The 25,648-nt window shown below is 46.0% G+C and overlaps 1 protein-coding gene and 1 long non-coding RNA gene across 9 annotated transcripts in view; one reads left to right on the plus strand and one right to left on the minus strand.

Moving 5' to 3' along the window:
• Positions 1 to 68: 68 nt before the first annotated feature.
• Positions 69 to 24,324, minus strand: LOC129135480 (uncharacterized). The gene is made up of 4 exons (XR_008536364.2): positions 24,204 to 24,324; positions 12,448 to 12,565; positions 11,202 to 11,285; positions 69 to 248 (listed from the first exon to the last, which is right to left on the minus strand). It is a non-coding gene; the product is annotated as an uncharacterized LOC129135480 (long non-coding RNA).
• The window catches only part of OGDH (oxoglutarate dehydrogenase), a 102,943-nt gene continuing 101,414 nt past the window's right edge, over positions 24,120 to 25,648 (plus strand). For 3 of the 8 annotated variants that reach the window (XM_009453006.3, XM_009453005.3, XM_001146811.6), the window contains exon 1: positions 24,327 to 24,497. The gene's annotated coding sequence lies outside the window, so the exon portion shown is untranslated. Of the gene's footprint in view, positions 24,498 to 25,648 lie in introns of all 8 variants that reach the window. The other 5 variants (XM_063814204.1, XM_054655582.2, XM_054655583.2 and 2 more) reach the window with 3 other exon arrangements.

Here is a 25,648-nt window from a genome sequence, read left to right on the forward strand (position 1 = left end):
ACGAGGGTAGACGGCGCATGCGCAATGACGTTCTCCCTTAATTTCTCGCCCCTTACACCACAGCTTACCTCCGGCATCTCGCAGGGGAGGCGCGCCTGCGCAGTCACGCCCGCCCTCGGCCCCAGTTAGCGATTTGGGTCTCGGAGCACCAAGGAGACAGTGGACGGAATCTGACCAGGCTTGGTGGCTACGATGGCCTGAAGCGTGCCTTTTGGGTTCTCAGCTCGGGCTCACAAGTGTTTTCTGTGCTAAATACAAAAAGCCCTGTGATGTTTTGCTTTGCGTGTCCACCTATCTGACTCGTAAGAACCGAGGCTGAATCCAGACCCACACTCTGCCACGTCGGGAGAGCCTGCCGCGGCGAGCCTCTGCGAGCAGGCATTTCTTGGGTGGGGACCAAAAGCCCAGTGCTGCCATAGTTTCGGATCATTCTTTTAAGAAGCTGAGGCCGGGCGCGGTGGCTGGCACCTGTAATCCCAGCACTCTGGGAGGCTGAGGCGGGCGGATCCCTTGAGCCGAGGAGTTCGAGACCAGCCTGGGCAACATGGTGAAACCCCCGTCTCTACAAAAAATTAACCGGTGTGGTGGTGTGCGCATGTAGTCCCAGCTACTTGGGAGGCTGAGGCAGGAGAATCGCTTGAACCCAGGAGGTCGAGGATGCATTAAGCAGTGATCGCGCTCCAGCCTGGGCGACCGAGGGTGATACCTTGTCTTAAAAAAAAGGTGGGAGAGTGGAACGAAAACTTGGAATACGTAGGGTCATGAAGCTTGTTTACATCCCCTAGTTACAGCACATCCTTTTGAAAGTGAAAAACAAACTGGAATGTTACTTAGTGGGCATGGAATCGAAGCAACGGAAGGTTAAAACTGTTTTTATCAAGGCCAGGCGGGCGCGGTGGCTCACGCCTGTAATGCCAGCACTTTGGGCGGCCAAGGCTGGTGGATCATCTGAGGTTAGAAATTCGAGACCAGTTGGGCCAACAAGGTGAAACCCCCGTCTCTACTAAAAATACATTTTATCAACAGAATTTCGAAATTTTATATAAGTAGAATAATTACAATGAACTTTCATAAAGAACTTGAGCATACCTGGATTTTGGTATCCGTAGGGGTCCAGGAATTATCCCCCTTGGATAATAACGGAGGACTGTACTCATCATCCAACTTCAACAACAGTTTGCTGCCTTTCTCATTTCATGTATCCCTTTCTGCATTTTTTTGAAGTGCTGTATATTAAAGCAAATCCTGGACATCATGTCATTTCACCTATAAATACGTCAGTGTGTGTCTCGAACAGATAAGGACTTTATACTATTATCACACCCACCAAAATTTTAAAAATTATTTAACATCACTTAATGCCTAGTATGTGTTTAATTTTCCCCATTGCCTTAAAAAATTTTGTACATTAGATATTTAGGGTCCAAACAAGGTTTACTTACTGCATTTCATACAAATATATGTCTCTTAATATGTAACAATTCTGGCTGGGCACAGTGGCTCATGCCTGTAATCCCAGCACTTTGGGAGGCTGAGGTGGAAGGATCACTTGAGGTCAGGAGTTTGAGACCAGCCTGGCCAACATGGTGAAACCCTGTTTCTACTAAAAATACAAAAATTAGCCAGGTGTGGTGGTGCACACCTGTAATCTCAGCTACTTGGGAGGCTGAGGCAGGAGAATTGCTAGAATCAGGGAGGTGGAGGTTGCAGTGGGCTGAGATGATGCCACTGCACTCCAGCCTAGGCAACAGAGTGAGAGTCTATCTCAAAACAAACAAAAACAGGGCCGGGCGCAGTGGCTCACACCTGTAATCCCAGCACTTTGGGAGGCCAAGGTGGGCAGATCACGAGGTCAGGAGTTCGAGACCAGCCTGGCCAATATGGTGAAACCCTACCTCTACCAAAAATACAAAAATTAGCCGGGTGTGATGGTGCTCACCTGTAGTCCCAGCTACTTGGGAGACTGAGGCAGAAGAATCGCTTGAACCCAGGAGGCAGAGGTTGCAGTGAGCCGAGATCATGCCACTGCACTCCAGCCTGGGTGAGAGAGAGACTCCGTGTCCAAAAAAAAAAAACAAACCATATAACAACATATATATTATATATAATATTATATATATTATATTATATATATACTATATTATATATTATTATATTATATTATATATTATATATTGTATATAGTATATATTATATATTATATATATTATATAGTATATATTATATATATTATATAGTATATATTATATATATTATATAGTATATATTGTATATATTATATATTATATATATTATATATATAAATTTCCCCTCTTTTTGTTGTTTGTTATTCATGGCATTTACTTATTGAAGAAACTGGGTCATTTGACCAACAGAATTTTCCACTTTCTGGGTTTTGCTGATTGTATCTTCAGGTGTCATTTAACGTTTTTTGTCCCTGGTATGTCCTGTAATCACAGTTAATTCTAGAGTCAGGGGAGGTTTACAGTGAAACTAATGAAGCTTAATCTTCAGGCCCTCCCTTGCATAGACCCCTGTACCTAATTTCGCATTTATAATTTTGTGTCTTTTTCTTAAAGAGGACTGTGAAATTTGTATAGTTTAAGGCCCCACAAAGCTTGGATTTGCCCCTGGCTAGAGGCTTCATTAGGTTTAGGTGTAATGTTGAGGTTCGGGTTTTTTTGTTTTGCTTTGTTTGCAATAACACTTCATGGCTGGCACTATGTACTTCTACTGAGGCACAAGGCGGGTTTGTCTCTTAGTAATATTGTAATTCATCTCTCAGTTTGGGGGTTGTCATCCTGATTATCCATGAAGTTTACCATCAGCCTTTCTTCTAATAGTCTAGCAAACGTTGATGATCATTAGACCATTGGTTCTCAACGAGGGTTGATTCTGCCCTGTCCTACCAAGGGGAAATTTGGCAATGTCTGGAGATATTTTGGATTGTTGCAACTGGGTGGGGGGTGGCGGGTGGTACTGCTGTTATCTAGAAAATGAATGCAAGGAATACTGCTAAACATTGTATAATTCACAGAGCACACCTCCCCCCCACAGCGAAGAATTATCCAGCTCAAAATGTCAGTAGTACCCAGGTTGAGAAACCCTAGTGTAGTTTTATGATGTTCCTTAGGTGTGCAAAGTGGTAATTTCAAATGCTCTCATTTCTCCTGCATTTATAAGATGAGATTCTTCTACAAAGGTGAGCATTCCCTCATCTCTCTGGTTACTTTGAAATACAATCCATTCGGGATAGCCAGGATGTATGCTTGATGCTTTCCCACGCACAGTGGCTCTGCCTATAATCCCAGCACTTTGGGGGGCCAAGACAGGAGGACTGCTTGAGCCCAGGAAATGGCAAGATCTTTACAAAATATGTAAAAATTAGACAGGCATGGTGATGCATGCCTGTAATTCCCGCTACTTAGGAGGCTGAGGCAGGGAAATGGCTGGAGCCCAGGAGGTTGAGGATACAGTGAGCCGTGATGGGACCACAGCACTCTAGCATGGGTGACTGAGTGAGACCTTGTCTCAAATAATAGTGATAATAATAAAGATGGATGGATGGATGCCCCAGCAACCTCTAACTGTGACCACTTTGGGTTCTTTGGGGAGAAGGGGCAGTGCTATCATGAATTGATGGATGTTTAGATATTTGATGTGCTTTAATCCATTACAGTCATTGTCCTTTTTTAAATGTTCAGATTGTCTCATCAAATATTTAGTTGCTGCTGTGTCCTTCTGGCACAATCCTAGTAATCCACAATCCTAGTAGTCTTTAGGTCAAGCTTGTCCAACCTGTGGCCCATGCAGCCCAACACAAATTCGTAAACTTTCTAAAAACATTATGAGATTTTTTTTTTTTTTAGCTCATCAGCTATTGTTAGTGTATTTTATGTGTGGCCCAAGACAATTCTTCTTCTTCCAGTGTGGCCCAGGAAAGCCAAAAGATTGGACACCCTGGACTTCCTTGCTTTCCGTTTTATACATTTACTGCGCAGAAACAAAACCAACCATTTCTCCAAGGAACCCTAATTCACTTTAGTGAGAAATGGTATTTGTATTGGCAAACTTATTTTCTTTCTTTTTTTTTTTTAAGAAGGATCCTGAAATTTGTCTTAACTGAGAGATAATATTAAAAAGATTGTATTCTCCATTGCAGAAAATTTAACTTAGGAAGTGAGGCACTGTGGCTCATGCCTGTAATCCCAGCATTTGGGAGGCCGAGGCAGGAAGATCGCTTGAGTCCAGAAGTTCAAGACCAGTCTGGGCTACATGGTGACACCCTGTCTCTACCAAAAAAAAAATTAGCTGGGCATGGTGGCATGGGCCTGTAGTCCCAACTACTCGGGAGGCTGAGGTGGGAGGATTGCTTGACCCCCAGGAGGTTGAGGCTGCAGTGAGCTGTGATGGTGCTGCTGCACTCCAGCCTGGGCAACAGAGTGAGACCCCATCTCCAAAAAAGAAAGAAAATTTAACTTAGGGAGTCTAATTCCCCAGATGAGAGATTTTTCTGCTCAGAAGCCATGAAGCAATTTCTGCCGATGTTTGTCTAGGCTCTTTGTCTAGACCAGCCACCCCGTCCTTCATTTGTTCAACCAGTATGTGCTGTGCAGCCATTTGTGCCAGCCACTGTTCTAATGGGAAAACACAGGTGACCAAAACAAAAATCCTTGTCTAGGCCAGGCGCAGTGGCTCACGCATGTAATCCCAGCACTTTGGGTGGATCATCTGAACTCAGAAGTTCAAGACTAGCCTGGACAACATGGCAAAACCCCGTCTCTACCAAAAATACAAAAAATTAGCCAGGCATGGTGGCAAGCACCTGTAGTCCCAGCTTCTCTGGAGGCTGAGGTGGGAGGATCACTTGAGCCTGGGAGGCAGAGGTTGCAGTGAACCGAGATTGTGCCACTGCACTCTAGGCCTGGGTGAGAGTGAGGCTCTGTCTCAAAAAACAAGAACAACAGCAACAAAAATCCTTGTCTCCATGGCTTTATCTTGATTGTTGTCTGCCAAACAAGATAAATAAAGAAATATAGAGCATGTCAGATGGAGATAAGTATCAAGAATAAAAATAAGGCAGGGAAGAAGAAAGTATAGTGGGCTTAGGCCAGGCGCAGTGGCTCACGCCTGTAATCCCGACACTTTGGGAGGCTGAGGCAGGGGGATCACGAGGTCAGGAGATCGAGACCATCCTAGATAACATGGTGAAACCCCGTCTCTACTAAAAAAATACAAAAAAATTAGCTGGGCGTGGTGGTGGGTGTCTGTAGTCCCAGCTACTCGGGAGGCTGAGGCAGGAGAATGGCGTGAACCTGGGAGGTGGGCTTGCAGGAAGCCAAGATCGCGCCACTGCGCTCCAGCCTGGGTGACACAGCGAGACTCCATCTCAAAAAAAAAAAAAAAAAAGAGTATAGTGGACTTAATGGGGGACCAGAAGACATGTCCATGTTTGAATCACTGGAACCTGTGAATGTGACCTTATGTGGAAAAAGAGTCTTTGCAGATGTAATTCAGGACTTTGAGACTTGATAATCCTGGATTAACCAGGTGGACCCTAAATCCAATGACAGGTGTCCTTATAAGAGATAAGAAATACCTCACCTAATAATAGCTACTATTAGAACAACAAAAACAGAAAATAAATTGTAAAAGAGTGTTAAATAATTAAAAGTAGAACAATCATATACTCCAGCAGTCCCACCTGTAAGTATTTATCCAAAGGAAGTAAAGTCAGGATCTGGAAAAGATACCTACACGCCCATTTTCATAGCAGCATTATTCACAATAGCCAAGAGGTGGAAGCAATGTAAATATACATTGTACCTACCGCAAAATGTGGTATATACATACAATGCAGTATTATCAAGCCATAAAAAGGGATGAAATTCTGATTCATGCTACAACATGGATGAAACTTAACATTATGCTAAGTAGTATAAGTCAATCACAGAAAGACAATTGCCATATGATTCCATTTAGATAAAGTGTCTAAAGTAGTCAAAATCATAGAAGCAAAAAGTAGAATGGTTACCTGCGGGGGGAGCTGTTGTCTAATGGGTACAGAGTTTCAGATTAGCAAAATGAAAAAGTTCTGGAGATCTGTTTCATAACAATGTGAATATATTTAACATACTGAACTGCACACCTAAAAATGGTTAACATGGCCAGGCGTGGTGGCTCACGCCTATAATCCCAGCACTTTGGGAGGCCAAGGCAGGAGGATTGCTTGAGCTGAGGAGTTTGAGACCAGCCTAGGCAACATAGAGAAACCCTGTCTCTACAAAAAATGTAAAATTTAGCCAAGTGTGGTGGCACGTGCCAGTGGTCCCCAGTTACTTGGGAGAGTCAGATGGGAGGATGTCATGAGCCCAGGAGGTTGAGGCTGCAGTGAGCTGTGATCATAACACTGCATTCCAGCCTGGGCAACAGAGTCTCAAAAAAAAAAGGTTAAGATGGTAAATTTTATGTTAAGTGTTTTTTTCTCTAAATACAAAAAAAAAAAAGTAAAAAAAAAAAAGAAAAGGAGGCACTATGATCACAGAGGCAGACACTGGAATAATAATGCTGCCATAAGCCAAGGCATGCCTGGAGCCACCAGAAACTGGAAGGGACAGGAAAAAAAATCTCCCCGAGAGCCTAGGAAGTGCAGCCCTGCCCACTCCTCACTTCGGACTTCTGCCGTCCGTGACTGAGAGAGAGAATACATGTCTTTTTTTTTTTTTTCTTTTTTGAGATGGGAGTTTCACTCTTGTCGCCCAGGCTGGAGTACAATGGCGTGATCTCGGCTCACTGTAACCTCCGCCTCCTGGGTTCAAACAATTCTCCTGCCTCAGCCTCCCAAGTAGCTAGGATTACAGGCATCTGCCATAACGCCCAGCTGATTTTTGTATTTTTAGTAGAGACGGCATTTCACCATCAGCCAGGCTGGTCTCGAACTCCTAACCTCGTGATCCGCCCACCTCAGCCTCCCAAAGTGCTGGGATTACAGGCATGAGCCACCGCACCTGGCCTTGTTGTTTTAATCTATCATGTTTCTGGTAATTTGTTATGGCAGCCACAGGAAACTAAAATGTAAGGAGTGTTTAGTTGGAGGTGTGGGTGGGTACAATTTTAGACAGAGTGGCAGTAAGGCTCCCCAAGAAGGTGCCAGATGAAAGGCCCCTCAGGAGGGGCAGTCGTGTGTATGCCTGGGAAGAGAGTGAAGGCTGGAGGCTAATGCATGTCTGGTGAATTAGGAGGGCAAGGAAGCCAGCGGGGCAGGAGGACAGCATGCGAGAACGTCAGAGGAAAAGAGTCACAGATGGGCTGGCCTTTTAGAACATCTGAAGGACTTTGGCTCTTACCCTGAGCAAGAACTCTTTAGGGGGTTTTGAGTGAGGAATGACAATCTGAAGTAGGTTTCAGAATTATCCTGTCCAGGCAAGAGACAATCATCCTAATGTAAGGATTATTAGTGGGTACAGAGAATTTTTGCAAATAGCATTAAATCTTTTTGTTTGGTTGGTTTTTGTTGTTTTGTTTTGTTTTGTTTTTTGAGACAGAGTCTCGCTCTGTTGCCCAGGCTGAAGTGCAGTGGCACGATCTCGGTTCAGTGAAACCTCTGCCTCCAAGGTTCAAGCAATTCTCCTGCTTCAGCCTCCAGAGTAGGCGCGCACCACCATGCCCCATTAAATTTTGTATTTTTAGTAGAGATGGTGTTTCAACATGTTGGCCAGGTTGGTCTCAAACTCCTGACCTCAAGTGATCTGTCCGCCTTGCCCTCCCAAACTGCTGGGATTACAGGTGTGAGCCACCGCACCAGCCCGGTTTGGGTTTTTTTTGAGGCGGAGTCTCACTCAGTTGCCCAGGCTGCAATGCAGTAGTGTGATCTTCACTCACTGCAGACTCGGCCTCTCAAGCAATCCTCCCACCTTAGCCTCCCCAGTAGCTAGGGCTACAGGCACGTGCCACCATGCCCAGCTAATTTTTGTATTTTTTTTGTAAAGATGCGATTTCACTATGTTGCCCAGACTGGTCTCAAACTCCTGGGCTCAAGTGATCCACCCACCTTGGCCTCCCAAAGTGCTGGGATTACAGGCGCGAGCACCTGTCCTTAATAGCATTTAACCTGATCTAAGCAGGTCTTTTATCCCATCTTGCAGTTTACAGGAAATTTAGGAGACAGAGGGCAAAGTTAGAGGAAACAATAAGGCACATCCAGAGTATGGGAAAGTTTGCCTCAGCCCTTCAAAAACTAAAGTCAAGAAGAGAGAGAAGATAAAGAAAGTGGGGGAAATGTACTAGTTTAAAAGAGACCAAGGCTGGGCGCAGTGGCTCACACCTATAATTCCAGCACTTTGGGAGGCCCAGGTGGGTGGATCGCTTGAGCCCAGAAGTTCAAGACCAACCTGGGCAACATGGCTAAATCCCACCTCTACAAAAAATACAAAAGTTAAGCCAGGAGTGGTGTTGTGTGACTATAGTCCCAGCTACTCAAGAAGCTGAGGTGGGAGGATTGCTTGAGTCCAAGAGGTGGAGGTTGCAGTGAACCAAAATCGCGCCATTGCACCCAGCCAGGGTGACAGAGTGAGACCCTATCTCAAAAAAATAAATAAAAAGATGCATAATACCAAAAAAGACGTGAACCTTGATCGGGCTTCCGTGTGTTACTGTCTGCAAAGACCACTGCTGACAATTCCTCCAATCCCTATAAACACATACTGTTCCTCCCATTGAGGGGTGGAGTCTATTTTCCCTCAACTAGAATTTGAACTGGCCCTGTGGTTTGTTCTGACCAATTCAATGCAGTGGAAGAGAAGCTATATGACTTCTGGGGCTTAGGCCATAAGAGACCTTGCAGCTTCCATTTTCATTCCCTTGGAACCCAGCTGACAGGAGGTCCAGCCCACCCAATTGGACCAGTCATTGGAATGAAGCCATCTTGGATCCTGCAGTCCCAGTGGAGCTGCCCCAGCCAATACCAAATGGAACGCTGATGAGCTATCCCTACTGAAACCACACAATGCAGTTATGCAACTGGAAAAAGTCAGGAAGCTCTCTATGAACTGAAAAGCTTTATACGAATAGAAAGATTTCCAGGATATACTGTTCAATTTGTTTTTCTTTCTTTCTTTTTTTTTTTTTTTGAGACGGAGTCTTGCTCTGTCACCCAGGCTGGAGTGCAGTGGCGCAATCTCGGCTCACTGCAAGCTCCGCCTCCCAGGTTTGCACCATTCTTCTGCCTCAAACTCCCGAGTAGCTGGGACTACAGGCACCTGCCACCACGACCGGCTAGTTTTTTGTATTTTTAGTAGAGACGGGGTTTCACCGTGTTAGCCAGGATGGTCTCGACTCCTGACCTTGTGATCCGCCCGCCTCAGCCTCCCAAAGTGCTGGGATTACAGGTGTGAGCCACCGCGCCCGGCCTTTTTTTTTTTTTTTTTTTTTTTTTGAGACAGAGTCTCACTCTGCAGCCCAGGCCCGAGTGCAGTGGCGCCATCTCAGCTCACTGCAACTTCTGCCTCCTGGGTTCAACTGATTCTCATGCCTCAACCTCCCAAGTAGCTGGGATTACAGGTGTGCACCATCACACCTGGCTAATTTTTGTATTTTTAGTAGACATGGGGTTTCACCATGTTGGCCAGGCTGGTCTCGAACTCCCAACCTCAGGTGATCACCCACCTTGGCCTCCCAAAGTGCTGGGATTACAAGTGTGAGCCACTGCACCTGGCCATCAATTTGAAAAGCAGATGCGGAAGAGAATACATAGTAAACTCTCTTTGGTATTTGTACCTTCATGAAAAAACACTGGAAGAATATTTAAGAAACTAATGTAAGTGGTTATTAGGTAACCTAAGATTTAGCTCATATACACCAGTAGGGTTATACTGGTTAAAATATAGAAATATTCTTGTCCTGGTCGGTAAATGGCCACTACCAAACCCCTGAATTCCCTCCACCTCTGCTCTCACCCCAGGATAAATGACTGCCCCATGATCCAACAAGAGTTAACCCCAGCAGGGAAGGGGTCTGGCAAGCCAACAAAGAATGAGGTGGATGGTCATGGGGTAGGAGACTTTACAAACAAAACTTTTAAATATACTTTTTATTTCTGAGCCATATGAATATGTCACTTGGTAAAAAGGAATTTGAGGCGAGGTATAGTGACCTATGCCTATAACCCCAGCACTTTGGGAGGCTGAGGCAGGAGAATGCTTGAAGCCAGGAGTTTAAGGCTGTAATGAGCTATGATCATGCCACTGCACTCCAACCTGGATGACAAAGTGAGACCCTGTCTCTAAAAAAATAAATAAATAAAAAATTAAAAATCAAAGTCAAAAGGAGTTTGAGAGTAAAAAACAGAAAATAATGTGTTGCTTATTTAATAAAATAAAAATTAAAAATTAAGTGCTAGAGACCAGGCGCAGTGCCTCATGCCTGTGATCCCAGCACTTTGGGAGGCCGAGGAAGGTGGATCACCTGAGCTCAAGAGTTTGAGACCAGCCTGGGCAACATGGTGAAACCCTGTCTCTACCAAAAATACAAAACTTACCTGTGTATGGTAGCACATGCCTGTGGTCCCAGCTACTCAGGAGGCTGAAATGGGAGGATGGTTTGAGCCTGGGAGGCAGAGGCTGCAGTTAGCCGAGATCACACCACTGTACTCCAGACTGGGTGACAGAATGAGACCCTGTCTCAAAAATTAAGAAAGAGGCTGGGCGCGGTGTCTCACACCTGTAATCCCAGCACTTTGGGAGGCCCAGGTGGGCAGATCACCTGAGGTGAGGAGTTCAAGACCAGCCTGCCCAACATGGCGAAACCTCATCTCTACTAAAAATTCAAAAAATTAGCCAGGTGTGGTGGCAGGAGCCTGTAATCCAAGCTACTCGGGAGACTGAGGCAGGAGAATTGCTTGAACCCAGGAGGTGCAGGTTGCAGTGAGCAGAGATCATGCCACTGCACTCCAGCCTGGGCGACAAGAGCGAAACTCCGTCAAAAAACAAAAAAAAAGAAAGAGAGAGAAAAGAAAGAAAGAGAGAAAGAAAGAAGGAAAGAAGTGCTATTGCCACTCTGAGTGAAACTTGGTCAAAAAACAAAAAAAGAAAGAAAGAAAGAGAGAGAGAGCAGAAAGAGAGAGAAAGAAAGAAGGAAAGAAGTGCTATTGCCACTCTCTATCACGGTACCATTTTATCTATGGATTTCAAACCATCAATTACTACCTTGTTTGTACATCCTGAAAATGTCAGCTCTGTAATAACATAGATCCCGCCTGTCTGTTGTGTTCACCTCTGTATCCCCAGCACCTAGAAGCAAACCAGTATAAATATTTGTTGAATGAGGCTGGTTGTGGTGGCTCATGCCTGTAATCCTGGCACTTTGGGAGGCTGGAGCGGTGGATTGCCTGAGCTCAGGAGTTTGAGACCAGCCTGGGCAACATGGCGAAACCCCATCTCTACTAAAAATACAAAAAATTAGCTGGGCATGGTGGCGGGCGCCTGTAATCCCAGCTACTTGGGAGGCTGAGGTGCAAGAATCGCTTGAACCTAGGAGGTGGAGGTTGCAGTGAGCCAAGATTGTGCCACTTCACTCCAGCCTGGGCAACAGAGTGAAACTCTGTCTCTAAAAGCAAACAAATAAACAAACAAATATTTGTTGAATGAATATGGAATGTATACTTTAATGAAAAATCATACTGAGCAAAAGTTATGGGATGTAGTTAAAGGCAGTGTTCAAAGGGAAATATAGTTGTAAATGTCTACATTTAAAGAAGATCATGTGTAAAATTTGTGATAGTGGAAATGAAGAAAGATATCAAATCAATAACCAAATTTATACCTTGATGAACTTGAAAAAGAGCCAACTAAACCCCAAACTAGCAAAAGGAAGGACACAATAAAGATTAAAGTAGGGATAAATAAAATAGAGGATAGAAAAACAATAGAGTCAATGATAGCAAAACTTGGTTCTTTGAAAAGATCAACAAAATGAACAAACCTTTCCCTACACTAACACAGAAAAAAGAAGACACAAATAATTAAAATCAGAAATGAAAGTGGAGGCATTACCGACCGTATAGAAATAAAAAAGATAAGAGAATATTATACAAAATTACATACCACAGGGTGTGGTGGCTCACGCCTATAATCCCAGCACTTTGGGAGGCCAAGGTGGGCAGATCACCAGAGGTCAGGTGTCGGAGACCAGCCTGGCCAACATGGTGAAATCACATCTCTACTAAAAATACAAAAACTAGTCGGGCGTGGTGGCGGGCGCCTGTAATCCCAGGTACTTGGGAGGCTGAGGCAGGAGAATTGCTTGAACCTGGGAGGCAGATGTTGCAGTGAGAGGAGATCGTGCCACTGTACTCCAGCCTGGGTGACAGAGCGAGACTCTGTCTCCAAAGTAAAAATAAAAATAAATAAATAAATAAAAATACAAAAATTAGCTGAGTGTGGTGGAACGTACCTGTAATCCCAGCTACTTGGGAGGGTGAGGCAGGAAGATAGCTTGAACCTGGGAAGTAGAGGTGGCAGTGAGCCAAGACTGCGACATTGCACTCCAGCCTGGATGCCAGAGACTCCATCTCAAAATAAATAAATAAATAAAAATTAAAAAATTAGCTGGGTGTGGTGGCAGGCACCCGTAATCCCAGCTACTTGGGAGGCTGAGCCAGGAGAATCTCTTGAACCCGGCAAGCAGAGGTTGCAGTGAGCCAAGGTCATGCCACTGCGCTGCAGCCTGGGCAACAGAGAAAGACTCCATCTCAAAAAAAAAAAAAAATTACATACCAACAAGTTTGATTAATTTACATGAACTGGACAAATTCCTAGAAACACACAAATTACTAAAGTGACAAAATAAAGTCCAGGAATAGTTTCCCTGGTAAATTCTATCAAACACCTAAAGAATAATTAACACCAATCCCCAATCCTTTTTTTTTTTTTTTTTTTTGAGACGAAGTCTCGCTCTGTCACCCAGGCTGGAGTGCAGTGGCACGATCTCAGCTCACTGCAACCTCCACCTCCCGGGTTCAAACAATTCTCCTGTCTCAGCCTCCTGAGTAGCTGGGATTACAGGTGCCTGCCACCACACCTGGCTATTTTTGTATTTTTGGTAGCGATGGGGTTTCACCATATTTACAGGCTGGTCTCCAACTCGTGATCTCAGGTGATCCACCCTCCTTGGCCTCCCAAAGTGCTGGGATTACAGGCATGAATCACCTTGCCCAGCCAACACCAATCCTTCTTAAACTCCTCCAACAAATTGAAGAGCGAGAACATTTCCTAACTCATTCTATGAAGCCAGCATTAACCTAATACTAAAGCCATTTAAAGACATCACAAGAAAACAAACCAATATCTGTTATGATTCTAGATGTAAAAGTCCTTAACAAAATAGTAGCAAACCAAATCCAACAGCATATTAAGAGGATTATATATAGCCAGGGGCATGGTGGCTCATGCCTGCATTCCTAGAACTTTGGGATGCCAAAATAGGCAGATCTCTTTGAGCTCAGGAGTTCAAAACCGGCCTGGGCAACATGGCGAAACCACATCTCTACAGAAAATACAAAAATGAGCCAGGCATGCTGGCTTGTGCCTGTGGTCTCAGCTACTTGGGAAGCTGAGACTGGAGGATCGCTTGAGCTGGGAAGCAGAGGTTGCAGTCAGCCGAGATTGTGCCACTGCACTCCAGCCTGGGTGACAAAAGCGAGGCCCTGTCTCAAGAAAAAAAACAAGAGGATTATACACCATGACCCAGTGGATTTTAGCCATGAATGCACAAGTGGCTCTGTGAAGCAGGTCCTCTGTGCACTGGTTACCACTTCAGCCTACTGCCTCTTGGGCTGCACTTTTACTACTTTCCTGAATCCAGCGAGGCAGAACACTGCCTCACATACACAATAAGTCACATGAAACAGGTTTACTATTTATAGATAGGCAGCAAGGGACAACAGCAGCCTAGGATTCAGATTGAGCCAGTACCCCAAGGCTCAGGAAGGCTGCTTGAGGCAGTGAAGTCTCATCTGTACCTGCCCCACTTGCACCACAGTTGAGAGACCCCAGAAAGTAGTCGGCCAAGGGTTTTCTATCCCAGGGACCACATGAAACACTGGGCTAAAGCACTGAAAGACACCCTGTTTCAAGGAGAAACTGGAATAGAGCCCAGGCTGTTCCAGCCAATTCCCCCCATCTCAGGATGTTGCAATACCAGCCCATTCTACAGTTATTCTTGAAAACTATAAGTGAGAAAGTGGGGGAGAACTGGATCAGTTCAAGGCCACCCAGAGAACTGTCCTGCAGGTTCAATGTAAGAAAATCAATTCATGGCCAGGCATGGTGGCTCACGCCTATAACCCCAACATTTTGGGAGGCCAAGGCGGGCAGATCACTTGAGCTCAGGAGTTTGAGGCCAGCCTGGGCAACATGGCAAGACCCCATCTCTACAAAAAATATTTTAAAAATTAGCCGGGTGTGGTGGGGTGTGCCTGTAGTCTCAGCTACTCAGGAGACTGAGATGGGAGAATCACCTGAGCCTGGGAGGTGGAGGCTGCAGTGAGCCATGATCATGCCACTGCACTCCAGTCTGGAGGACACAGTGAGACCCCTGTCCAAAAATAGAGAGAGAGAGAGAGAGAGAAAGAAGGGAGGGAGGGAGGTGAGAAAGAGAGAGAGAGAAAGAAAAGAGGGGAGGGAGGGAAAGGGAGGGGAGGGAGGGAAGGGGAAGGGAAGGGGGAAGGGGAGCAGATGGGAGGGGAGAGAAGAGAGGAGGGGAAAGGAGGGGGGAGGGGAAGGGAGGGGAGGAGAGGGAGGGAAGGGAGGAGGGGGGAGGGGGGAGGGGGAGGGAAAAGGAGAGGAGAGGGAGGGAAGGGAGGAGGGGGGAGAGGGGAGGGGAGGGGGAGGGAAAAGGAGAGGAGGGAGAGGAAAGGGGAAGGGGGAGGGGAGGGAAGGGGAAGGGGGAGGGGAGGGAAGGGAATGGGGGAGGGGAGGGGAGGCAGGGGGATCACCTGAGGTCAGGAGTTTGAGGCCAACCTGACCAACATGGTGGAACCCTGTCTCTAATAGAAATACAAAAATTAGCTGGACGTGGTGGCACGCGCCTGTAATCCCAGCTACGGAGGCTGAGGCAGGAAAAACGCTTGAACCTAGGAGGCAGAGGTTGCAGTGAGCCGAGATCATGCCATTGCACTCCAGCCTGGGCAACAGAGCAAGACTCTGTCTCAGAAAGAAAAAAAAAATCAATTCATGCTGGCCAGGTGCGGTGGTGCATGCCTGTGATTCCAGCACTTTGGGAGGCCAAGGCAGGGAGTGGGGGGATCACTTCAAGTCAGGAGTTCAAAACCAGCCTGGACAACACAGCAAGATATTGTGTTTACTAAAAAAAAAAAAAAAAAAAAAAATTTGAGACAGTGTCTCACTGTGTCATCCTCCAGGATGGAGTGTAGTGGCATGATCACGGCTCACTGCAGCCTCGACCCCCAGGCTCTGGTGATCCTCCCATTTCAGCACCCCAAACAGCTGGGACTACAGGTCGTGCTACCAGGCCTGGCTAATTTTTGTATTTTTTTGGAAAGATGGGGTTTCACCATGTTGCCTAAGCTGATCTCAAACTCCTGAGCTCAAGAGATCCACCTACCTCAGTCACCCAGAGTGTTAGAATTATAGGCATCAGCCACCATGCCCAGCCTAAAATTAAAAAAAAAAAAAAAAAAAAAAAAGAGGCCAGGCACGGTGGCTTATGTCTGTAATCCCAGCACTTTGGGAGGCTGAGGCGAGTGGATCACCTGAGGTCAGGAGTCCCAGACCAGCCTGGCCAACATGGTGAAACTCCTCTCCTAAAAATGCAAAAATTAGCCAGGTATAGTGGTGGGCACCTGTAATCCCAGCAACTCAGGAGGCTGAGGCAGAAGAATCGCTTGAACCCGGGACGCGGAGGTTGCAGTGAGCCAAGACCATGCCATTGCACTCCAGCCTGGGAGACAAGAACAAAACTCCATCTCAAAAGAAAAAAAAAATCCGGGAAGGGCACAGCATTAGGATAAATAGCCAATGCATGTGGGGCTTAATAACTAGGTGATGGGTTGATAGGTGCAGCAAACCACCATGGCACACATTTACCTATATAACTAACCTGCATGTCCTGCACGTGTATCCTGGAACTTAAAATAAATTAAGGCTGGGCGTGGTGACTCACGCCTGTAATCTCAGCACTTTGGGAAGCCGAGACAGGTGGATCACCTGAGGTCAGGAGTTCCAGACCAGCCTGGCCAACATGGTGAAACCCTGTCTCTACTACAAGTACAAAAAAAATTAACCAGCTGTGGTGGCAGGTGCCTGTAATCCCAGCTACTCAGGAAGCTGAGGCAGGAGAATTGCTTGAACCTGGGAAGTGGAGGTTGCAGTGAGCTGAGATTGTGCCACTGCATTCCAGCCTGGGTGACAGAGCGAGACTCCATCTCAAAAAAAGAAACATAAAATGTTTAAAAATTTTTGTAAAGAAAATCAATTAATGTGATATATCACAGTAATAGAAGGGAGAAAAAACACGATTATCTCAAGTGATAAAGAAAAAGCATTTGACAAAATCCAATGCCCTTTCATGACACAAAGAAAACATTCAGAAAACTAGGAATAGGAGGAAACTTCCTTAACATGTTAAAGAGCATCTATGAAAATCCCAGAGCAAACATCACACTCAACAGTGAAAGACTGAAAGCTTTCCCCTGATTGTTCCACCAATTAGGAACAAGACAAGGACTCCCACTTTCACCACTGCTATTCAAATTGTACTGGCTGCTCTGGCCAGGGCAATTAGATGAGAAACAGAAACCAAAGGCATCCTAACAGGAAAGGAAGAAGGAAAACTATTTCTATTGACAGATGACTAAATCCTACATATAGAAAATCTCAAAGAATCCACAAGAAGGTTACGAGAGCTAATTAACAATATCAGCAAAGTCACAGGACACAATATCAACACCCAAAAATCTATACATCAGTAATGAACAATCAGAAAAGGAAATTAAGGCCAGGCATGGTGGCTCACACCTGTAATCCCAGCACTTTGGGAGGCCAAGGCAGACGGATTGGTTGAACCCAGAAGTTCAAGAACAGTCTGGGCAACATGGAGAAACCCCATCTCTACTAAAAATAGAAAATATAGCTGGTCGTGGTGGTGTGCACCTATAATCCCAGCTACTCAGGAGGTTGAGGTGGGAGGATCACCTGACCCCGGAATGCAGAGGTTGCAGTGAGCTGAGATTGCATCAGGCCATTGCACTCCAGCCTGGGCCACAGAACAAGACACTGTCTCAAAAAAAAAAAAAAAAAAGGAAATTAAGACAACAATTCCACTTACATATGCATTGGAAAATATAAAGTATCTAGGAATCAATTTAACCAAGGAGGTGAAAGACATATACATTGATAACTATGAAACATTGCTGAAAGAAATTAAAGACAATCTAAATAAATGGAAAGACATCCTGTATTCATGGACTGGAAGATTTAGTATTGTTAAGATGTCAGTACTACCCAGTGATCTACAGATTCAATACAATGCCTACCTATAAAGGTCTCAACAGCTGGCCAGGCATGGTAGCTCGCGCCTGTAATCCCATCACTAGAATGCTGAGGCAACAGTATTGCTTAACAGGAGGTTGAAACCAGCCTAAGCAACATACTGAAACCTTGTCTCTATATAAAAATTTAAAAGTAGCTGGGTGTGGTGGTACATATCTGTAGTCCCAGCTACTCAGGAGGCTGAGGCAGGAGGATCACTTGAGCCCAGGAGTTCAAGGCTGCAATGAGCTATGATCCTATGATCATGCTACTGTACTCCAGCCTGGGTGACAGAGAGAAACCTAGTCTCTAAAAACAAACAAAAAACCCAACAGCCTTTTTTGCAGAAATGGAAAAGCAAATTATTAAAATCATATGAAATTGTAAGGGGCCTTAAGTAGACGAAACAATCTTGGAAAAGAACCAAGCTGAAGAACTGACATTTCCCAATTTCAAAACTTACTACAAAGGTACAGTAATCAAAACAGTGTGGTACTTAAAATGAACAGGTTTTCCTAAAAACAAACAGTGTGGTACTGGCATAAGGACAGACATACAGACCAATGGAATCGAAGTGAGAGTCCAGAAATAAACCCAGTGCTTGCTTCAGCAGCACATATACTAAAAGTGGAATGATACAGAAGTAAACCCAACATCTATGGTCAACTGATTTTCAAAAAGGGTGCAAGTCCATTCAATGGAAAAAGAATAGTCTTTTAAACAAATGGTGCTGGAACAATTGGAGTTCTACGTGTAAAAGAATGAAGTTGGTCTGGATGCGGTGGTTCACATCTGTAATTCCAGTGCTTTGGGAGGCTAAGGCAGGAGGACTGCTTGAGCCCAGAAGTTTGAGACCAGCCTGGGCAACATAATGAGACTCTTGTCTCAAAATAAACTTAAAATAAAATAATAAAATATAGACTAAAATAAAATAGCCAGGTGTGGTGGCATGCATCTGTATTACTAGCTACTTGGGAGGCTGAGGTAGGAGGATCACCTGAGCCCAGTTCAAGGCTGCAGTGAGTTATGATCATGCCACTGTACTCCAGCCTGGGTGACAGGGAGAGACCCTGTCTTAGAAAAAAAAAAAAAATGAAGTTAGATCCCTACTGCACAGTCACTTATAAAAATTAACTCAAAATGGGTAAACAATCTAAATATGAGCTAAAATCATTACCTCATAGAAGAAACATAAGGGTAAATCTTCATAACCTTAGATTTGGCAATGGATTCTTGGATATGACATAAGCAACATCAAAATTAAAAACTTTCAACCTTTTGTGAGTGGTGGCTAGCACTAAGAGAAGCCAGGAAGGCCTGGGGCACACATCAAGAACACGAGGTGGTGGGGGTGTTGCCTGACCACCCCCAAAAGCTGCACACCAACCCTCTACCCCATGCGAATCTTTGAGCCTCTGGCACTTTGTATCTCAGCTGAAGAAGCCTTCAGTGGAAACTGTCTCCACTGGGCAGGTGTTGGAGAACCTGCCCTCTTCAGGTGAAGAGTTTGGGCATCTGGCTGCACTATCCTCCAAGTGGCACCCAAAACCTGCACTGGGAACATGGGCCCTGACCTGGTGGACACCACCACCTGGTGACAGAGTGCCAGGCGCATTCCATCCAGATGAGGAAGATGAAGGAGACTGCATCAGAAAGGGCTGCCAGTCAGCGATCAATTCCACCACTTCACTATCAAGTTCTTTCTGCCCCACCAGTCCTGCCATGCCAGCATGAGCCACACTTTGTTAACAAGAGACCCAATACCTTCTCTAGGTGCAGAGTCCTCTCCACCCCCAAGACAGCCCAGATAAACTCCTTAGGAACAACAACAACAACAAAATTAAAAACTTTTGTTCATCAAAGGACATTGTCAAGAGATAAAGAGAGGCCCGGCACATTTGAGAGGCTGAGGTGGGAGGATCTCTTGAGGCCAGGAGTGCAAGACCAGCCAGGGCAACAAAGCAAGACCCTGTCTCTACAAAAAATAACAATATTGGCCGGGTGCGGTGGCTCACGCCTGTAATCCCAACACTTTGGGAGGCCGAGGAGGGCTGATCACGAGGTGAAGAGATCGAGACCATCCTGGCCAACATGGTGAAACACCGTCTCTACTAAAAATACAAAAATTAGCTGGGTGTGGTGGCACATGCCTGTAGTCCCAGCTACTCAGGAGCCTGAGGCAGGAGAATCGCTTTAACCCAGGAGGCGGAGGTTGCAATGAGCCAAGATCGCACCACTGCACTCCAGCCTGGTGACAGAACGAGACTCTGTCTCAAAAAAACATAAATAAATAAAATAACAATATTAGCTGGGCGTGGTGGTGTGCACCTGTGGTATGGTTCCAGCTACTCAGGAGGCTGAGGCAAGAGGATCACTTGAGCCTAGGAGATCAAGCCTGCGGTGAGCCATGATCACACACCACTGCACTCCAGCCTAGGTAACAGAGTAAGACCCTGTCTCAAAACAAGCAAACAAACAAAAAAAAGAAATGAAAACCGACAAAATGGGAGAAAATACCTGCAAATCATATATCTGATTAGATTTAATATCCAAAATATATAAAGAACTCCTATAACAACAAGAAAACCCAATTTAAAAATGGGCAAATGACTCAAATGGACAGCTCTCTGAAGAAAATATACAAATGGACAAGCACCACATGAAAATATGCTCAACATCATTAGCCACTAGGGAAATGCAAATCAAAACCACAATGAGCCGTGGTGGCCCACACTTGCAGTCCCAGCCCAGGAGTTCAAGGCTGCAGTGATCTCTGATTGTGCTCATGCACTCCAGACTAGGTGGCAGAGTGAGACTCTACCTCTAAAAAATAATAATACTTTCTAAACCACAATGAGATGCCACCTCATACCTATTTATTATAGTTGGCTGTAATAAATTTTTTTTAGATATGGGGTCTTGCTATGTTGCCTAGCTGATCTTGAACTCCTAGCCTCAAGCAATCCTCCTGACTCAGCCTCCCAAAGTGGTGGGATTACAGGCATAAGCCACTACACCTCACCAAATTTTTTTGGTAGGCGAGTGGGGAGGTGGGGGAACAGGGTCTTGCTCTGTGCCCAGGCTAGAGTTCTGTGGCATGATCACAGCTCACTGCAACCTCAAGCTCCTGGGCTCAAGCAATCCTACTGTCCCAGCGTTCCAAATAGGTAGGACTACAGGCATGTGTCACCACTCCTATTTTTTTTTTTTTTTTTTTTTTTTCTGGAGAGACAAAGTCTCACTATGTTGCTCAGGCTGATAATCCTCCTACTTTGGCCTCTGAAAGTGCTGGGATTACAGGAGTGAGGCATCATGACTGACCGAAAGTAATTTTTTTAAAAATAGAGACAGTAAAAAAAAAAATAGAGACAGACCTGTAATCTCAACACTATGGTAGGCTGAGGCAGCAGGATCGCTTGAGGCCAGGACTTCGAGACCAGCCTGGGCAACACAGCAAGATCCTGTCTCTACAAAAAATAGAAAAAATTAGCCTAGCCTGGTTGTGCATGCCCATTGTCCCAGCTACTCAGGAGCGTGAGCTGAGAGGATCACTTGAGCCCTGGAGGTTGAGGCTGCAGTGAGCTGTGATCGCACTACTGCACTCCAACCTGACACCTTGTCTCAAAAACAAACAAAAAAGGTGCGGTCACTGTGGGAATTTATCACTTCCTGAAAAAGCTAGACAGAATTCCCATATAACTCAGAAATTACACTCCCAGGTATACAGGCAAAAGAATTATAAACAGGTGTAACCACAGGACCAGTTGAATCTGGTTCAGTTTTTTTTTTTTTTTTTTTTTTTTTTTTTTGAGATGCAGTTTTGTTCTTCTTGCCCAGGTTGGAGTGCAAAGGAGCGGTTTTGGCTCACTGCAACCTCCGGCTCCCGAGTTCAAACGATTCTCCTGCCTCAGCCTCCCAAGTAGCTGGGATTACAGGCACCCACCACCAGCCTGGCTAATTTGTTTGTATTTTTAGTAGAGATGGGGGTTTCGCCCTGCTGGCCAGGCTGGTCTTGAACTCCTGACCTCGGGTGATCCACCCACCTCAGTCTCCCACAGTGCTGGGATTACAGGTGTGAGCCATTGTGCCCAGCCTGGTTCAACTTTTATCAGTAACAAAATGATGAGTTGTTTTTCAGTTACAATAGATCCCCAGGCTGCAAGTCATGTAACCTAAGTATGCCCAGATGAACAAAGTGTGCCTGATAGCTGACCCTGGTGTCAGTGGGAACACAAAAGTCAACCACAGGCAGGACTTAAGCACTCAAATGGAGGAATGGACACCAAATTAGGAAGCATGGGGTGCCCTGTTTTGCTGCAATATGAACTTAAAAGCTAAAGATCCAGCATTGCCCCTTTGCATGACCCAAACAGATCACACCTTGTTGTATTTTCCCATCTCCCTCATAGTTGCTTTCTGCCTATAAAACCTGCCCCCAGATTCCATCTTGGGGAGACAAATTTGAGTATTGCCTCTAGTTTCCCTGCTGGTCGACCTTACAATAAAGCCTTTTCTCAAAAGGTGATGACATAGTATTGGCTTCTATGTGCATCTAGCAGTGAGCCCACTGCTTGGTACCACAATGGGCTCAAACATTTATAAGCCAATGTTCATTGCAACATTATTCAAAACAGCAAAAAAGCAGAAATAACCAAGTGTCCATCAATAGATGAATGAATAAACAAAATGTGGTATATACATACAATGGAATATTATTCAGCCATAAAAAGAAATGAAGTTCTGGCCAGGCATGGGGGCTCATGCCTGTAATCCCAGCACTTTGGGAGGTCGAGGTGGGTGGATCACTTGAGGTCAAGAGTTCAAGACCAGCCTGGCCAACATGGTGAAACCCCATCGCTACTAAAAATACAAAAAATAAGCTGGGCGTAGTGGCGGGTGCCTATAATCCCAGCTACTTGAGAGGCTGAGGCAGGAGAATTGCTTGAATCTACAAGGCAGAGGTTGCAGTGAGCCGAGATGACACCACTGCACTCCAGCCTGGGCAACAAGAACGAAACACCATTTCAAAAATAAAAAAAGAAAGAAAGAAAAAGAAAAAAATATTAGCCAGGCATGGTGGAGCGTGCCAGTAGTCCCAGCTACTTGGGAGGCTGAGGCATCAGAATCACTTGAACCTGGGTGGCAGAGATTGCAGTGAGCTGAGATGGCACCACTGCCCTCCAGCCTGAAACCGAGGGAGATCCTGTCTCAAAAAAAAAAAAAAAGAAATGAAGTTCTGACCCATGCTACAACACAGATAAACCTTGACAACCTCATGCTCAATGAAATAAGGTGGACACAAAAGGACATATACAGTATGATTTCACCCACATAAAGTAATTGAGTAATCAAATGTATAGAGACCGTATAATAGAGGTTACCAAAGGAGAGAAGGACAGGAGGAGAAGGGGAAATAGGAAGTTATTGCTTAATGGTTACAGAGTTGCTGTTTCAGGTGATGAAAAAGTTTTGGAAATTGAGTGGTGATGGTTGCATAATATTGTGAATGTAATTAATGCCACTGAGTTATACACCTAAAAATGGTTAAAATGGCATTAAAAAAAAAAGACAGTATCTTGCTCTCTGGCCCAGGCTGGAGTGCAGTGGTACAATCATAGCTCACTGCAGCCTCAATCTCTCAGGCTCAAGAGATCCTCCTGCCTCAGCCTCCCAGTTAGCTGAGACTACAGGTGAGTGCCACTACACCTGGCTAATTTTCTTGATTTTTTTAGTAGAAATGAGATCTTGCTCTGTTCCCCAGGCTGATCTGGAACTCCTGAGCTCAAGCGATCCTCCCGCCTCCACCTCCCGAAGTGCTGGGATTACAAGTGTGAGCCACTGCACCCAGCTGCAAATGTTTAGTACATACATTTTTACCGTAATTTATTTTAAAAAAAAAAAAGGAAAAAAGAATACAGAAGTTTGTTCCTTGGTCTCTTCACCTCTTCCAGTCTCTAGATCCTTGTCACATACATTACCCTAACTTTGTTCTGTAATAAGCACTTATACGCCCCCTTTTTTTGTTTGTTTTTTGAGACGGATTTTCGCTCTTGTTGCCCAGGCTGGAGTGCAATGGCACGATCTCGGCACACCGCAACCTCCGTCTCCCGGGTTCTAGCGACTCTCCTGCCTCAGCCTCCCGAGTAGCTGGGATCGCCACCACGCCCAGCTAATTTTTTTATTTTTAGTAGAGACGGGGTTTCCCCATGTTGGTCAAGCTGGTCTCGAACTCCTGACCTCAAGTGATCCGCCCGCTTCGGCCTCCCAAAGTACTGGGATTACAGGCGTGAGCCACCGCGCCCGGCCTTTCCCCAAATTTTAATACTTTAAAATAGGGAACATCTTACAATCAACAGGTTGTGACAGGTTAATTAGCCGCGTTTTATCTTTGATAGGTAGCTCTAAAGTCAAGAAAACCCAGGCAAGATCCCGGGCAAGATCCCAGCACTGCCAACTGTCATTTGTAGACCGGGGATAGGAATACCTGTCTCACAGATTGTTACACAATAGCGCCGGTGAAGCGCTTGTCACAAAGCCTGACCCAGGACAATCTCAAAAACGGAGATTCTGTTATTCAAATTGTTTATTTTTGTGCGCTAAGTTTCACATCAACCCAACTATCTGTTGATAGGTTCCTACCAGGCGCTAGAGATATCTTACTTTCAGAAATTACTTATGATAGCAGAAGCCGCTGGAAGTCCATAGACAACCTCATCTCTCTAGCGGAGCAAACAGCTGGGCTCCAGCTGGCCCTGGCTTCTGCAACTGCGCAGTCGGCGCTGTGACGCCCGGCGCGGCTCTGTGACGTCACGAATCGGTCCTCTGTAAGAGGGGAGGGCATTCTTCTCCAGGGAGGGCTACGTGTTGACGCCATACGCCGGGGCGGGGCCGAGAGTTTGGAGCCCCGGAGTGGGGTGTCGGCGCCTCATTCGGGTGGAGCTGAGCCGGAGACAGGTAACCGTGCGCTGTCGCCGCGCCCGTCCCAGTGCCGGGTGTCGCGGCGCTTGGCGGCCCGGGGTTGGAGATCGCGGTAAAGGGGGAGGCCGCCGCGCCCTTGGTGCTGCGGGCGCCGCGGTGACAGGGGAGTGGAGCTGGATGGAGTGGGGCTCACGGAGGGTGGTAGGAGGGACGGGACCTGATGGATGGCCGTGGCAGCCAATGGAGCCGCGGGGCCTGCCCGGCGGGCGGAGATTGGCGGGTACGGGCGCGCTCCGAGGTCGCGCGGGGCGCGGAGCGACGCGCCATTGGCGGTGGGCGAGCGGGGGGCGGGCGCGGCGGCGGATGTGAGGGAGAGGGCGGTGCGTCCGCAAGGGTGACCCCCAAGGTCGCCGCGGGCGTCACGTGGTTAGGCCGCTCTCCGACGGCGTCCTTCCCGACCGGGACGCACTCTCCTTCCCGCCTGTGAGGACCGCGTCGCTTTGTCCGAAAGACAGTGTGGCCTGCTCGAGTTGCGTCGGAGCATCTAGCCTTGGGGTGGCCCTGGGTGGGACTGCCTGTTGGGATTACCGCGCAGACCTTGGCGCCGCCCCCACACCTGCTGCCAGAAGTTGGGTCGAACAGATTGACCGAGATGAAGCTTATTTCTGGTAGAAACATCTTTCAAGCACCATTTTCCCTCAAAAATGTATCAGACATTGGATATGAGTTGTAATCTACTGAGATTTAATAGAAAACTTGCCGCGCCCTCGCCCTGACCTGGGTGCGTCCCACCTGCCATCCCCATCCCTTTGCCCAGAACATAGGACTTCGTGTTAGGGTTTCCTTGTGCCTTGTCTTGCAGTCCGTACTTTGAGGCTGATTTCCAGGTACACTGCTCTGAACAGCTGGGTTTAGGATGGGTGGCATGGGATAAAGCCTTTTTTTGTAAGGCAGCACTAGTTGCAACAGTCAAACTGTACTTTGCCGTGTAGACCTAGGAGAGTATGTAACACTATTGTAGTTTTGTAAATTAGCTGAGGACTGGATCTTGGAAAGTTGAATAAAGATCACTGTATGCTCATTTTTTGTTGTTGTTGTCTTGTTTGAGATGGAGTCTCTGTCGCCCAGGCTGGAGTGCTGTGGCGCGATCTCGGCTCACTGCAACCTCTGCCTTCCTGGGTTCAAGT

Source organism: Pan troglodytes, chromosome 6, assembly GCF_028858775.2.
Source record: "Pan troglodytes isolate AG18354 chromosome 6, NHGRI_mPanTro3-v2.0_pri, whole genome shotgun sequence".
Taxonomy (NCBI): Eukaryota; Metazoa; Chordata; class Mammalia; order Primates; family Hominidae; genus Pan; species Pan troglodytes.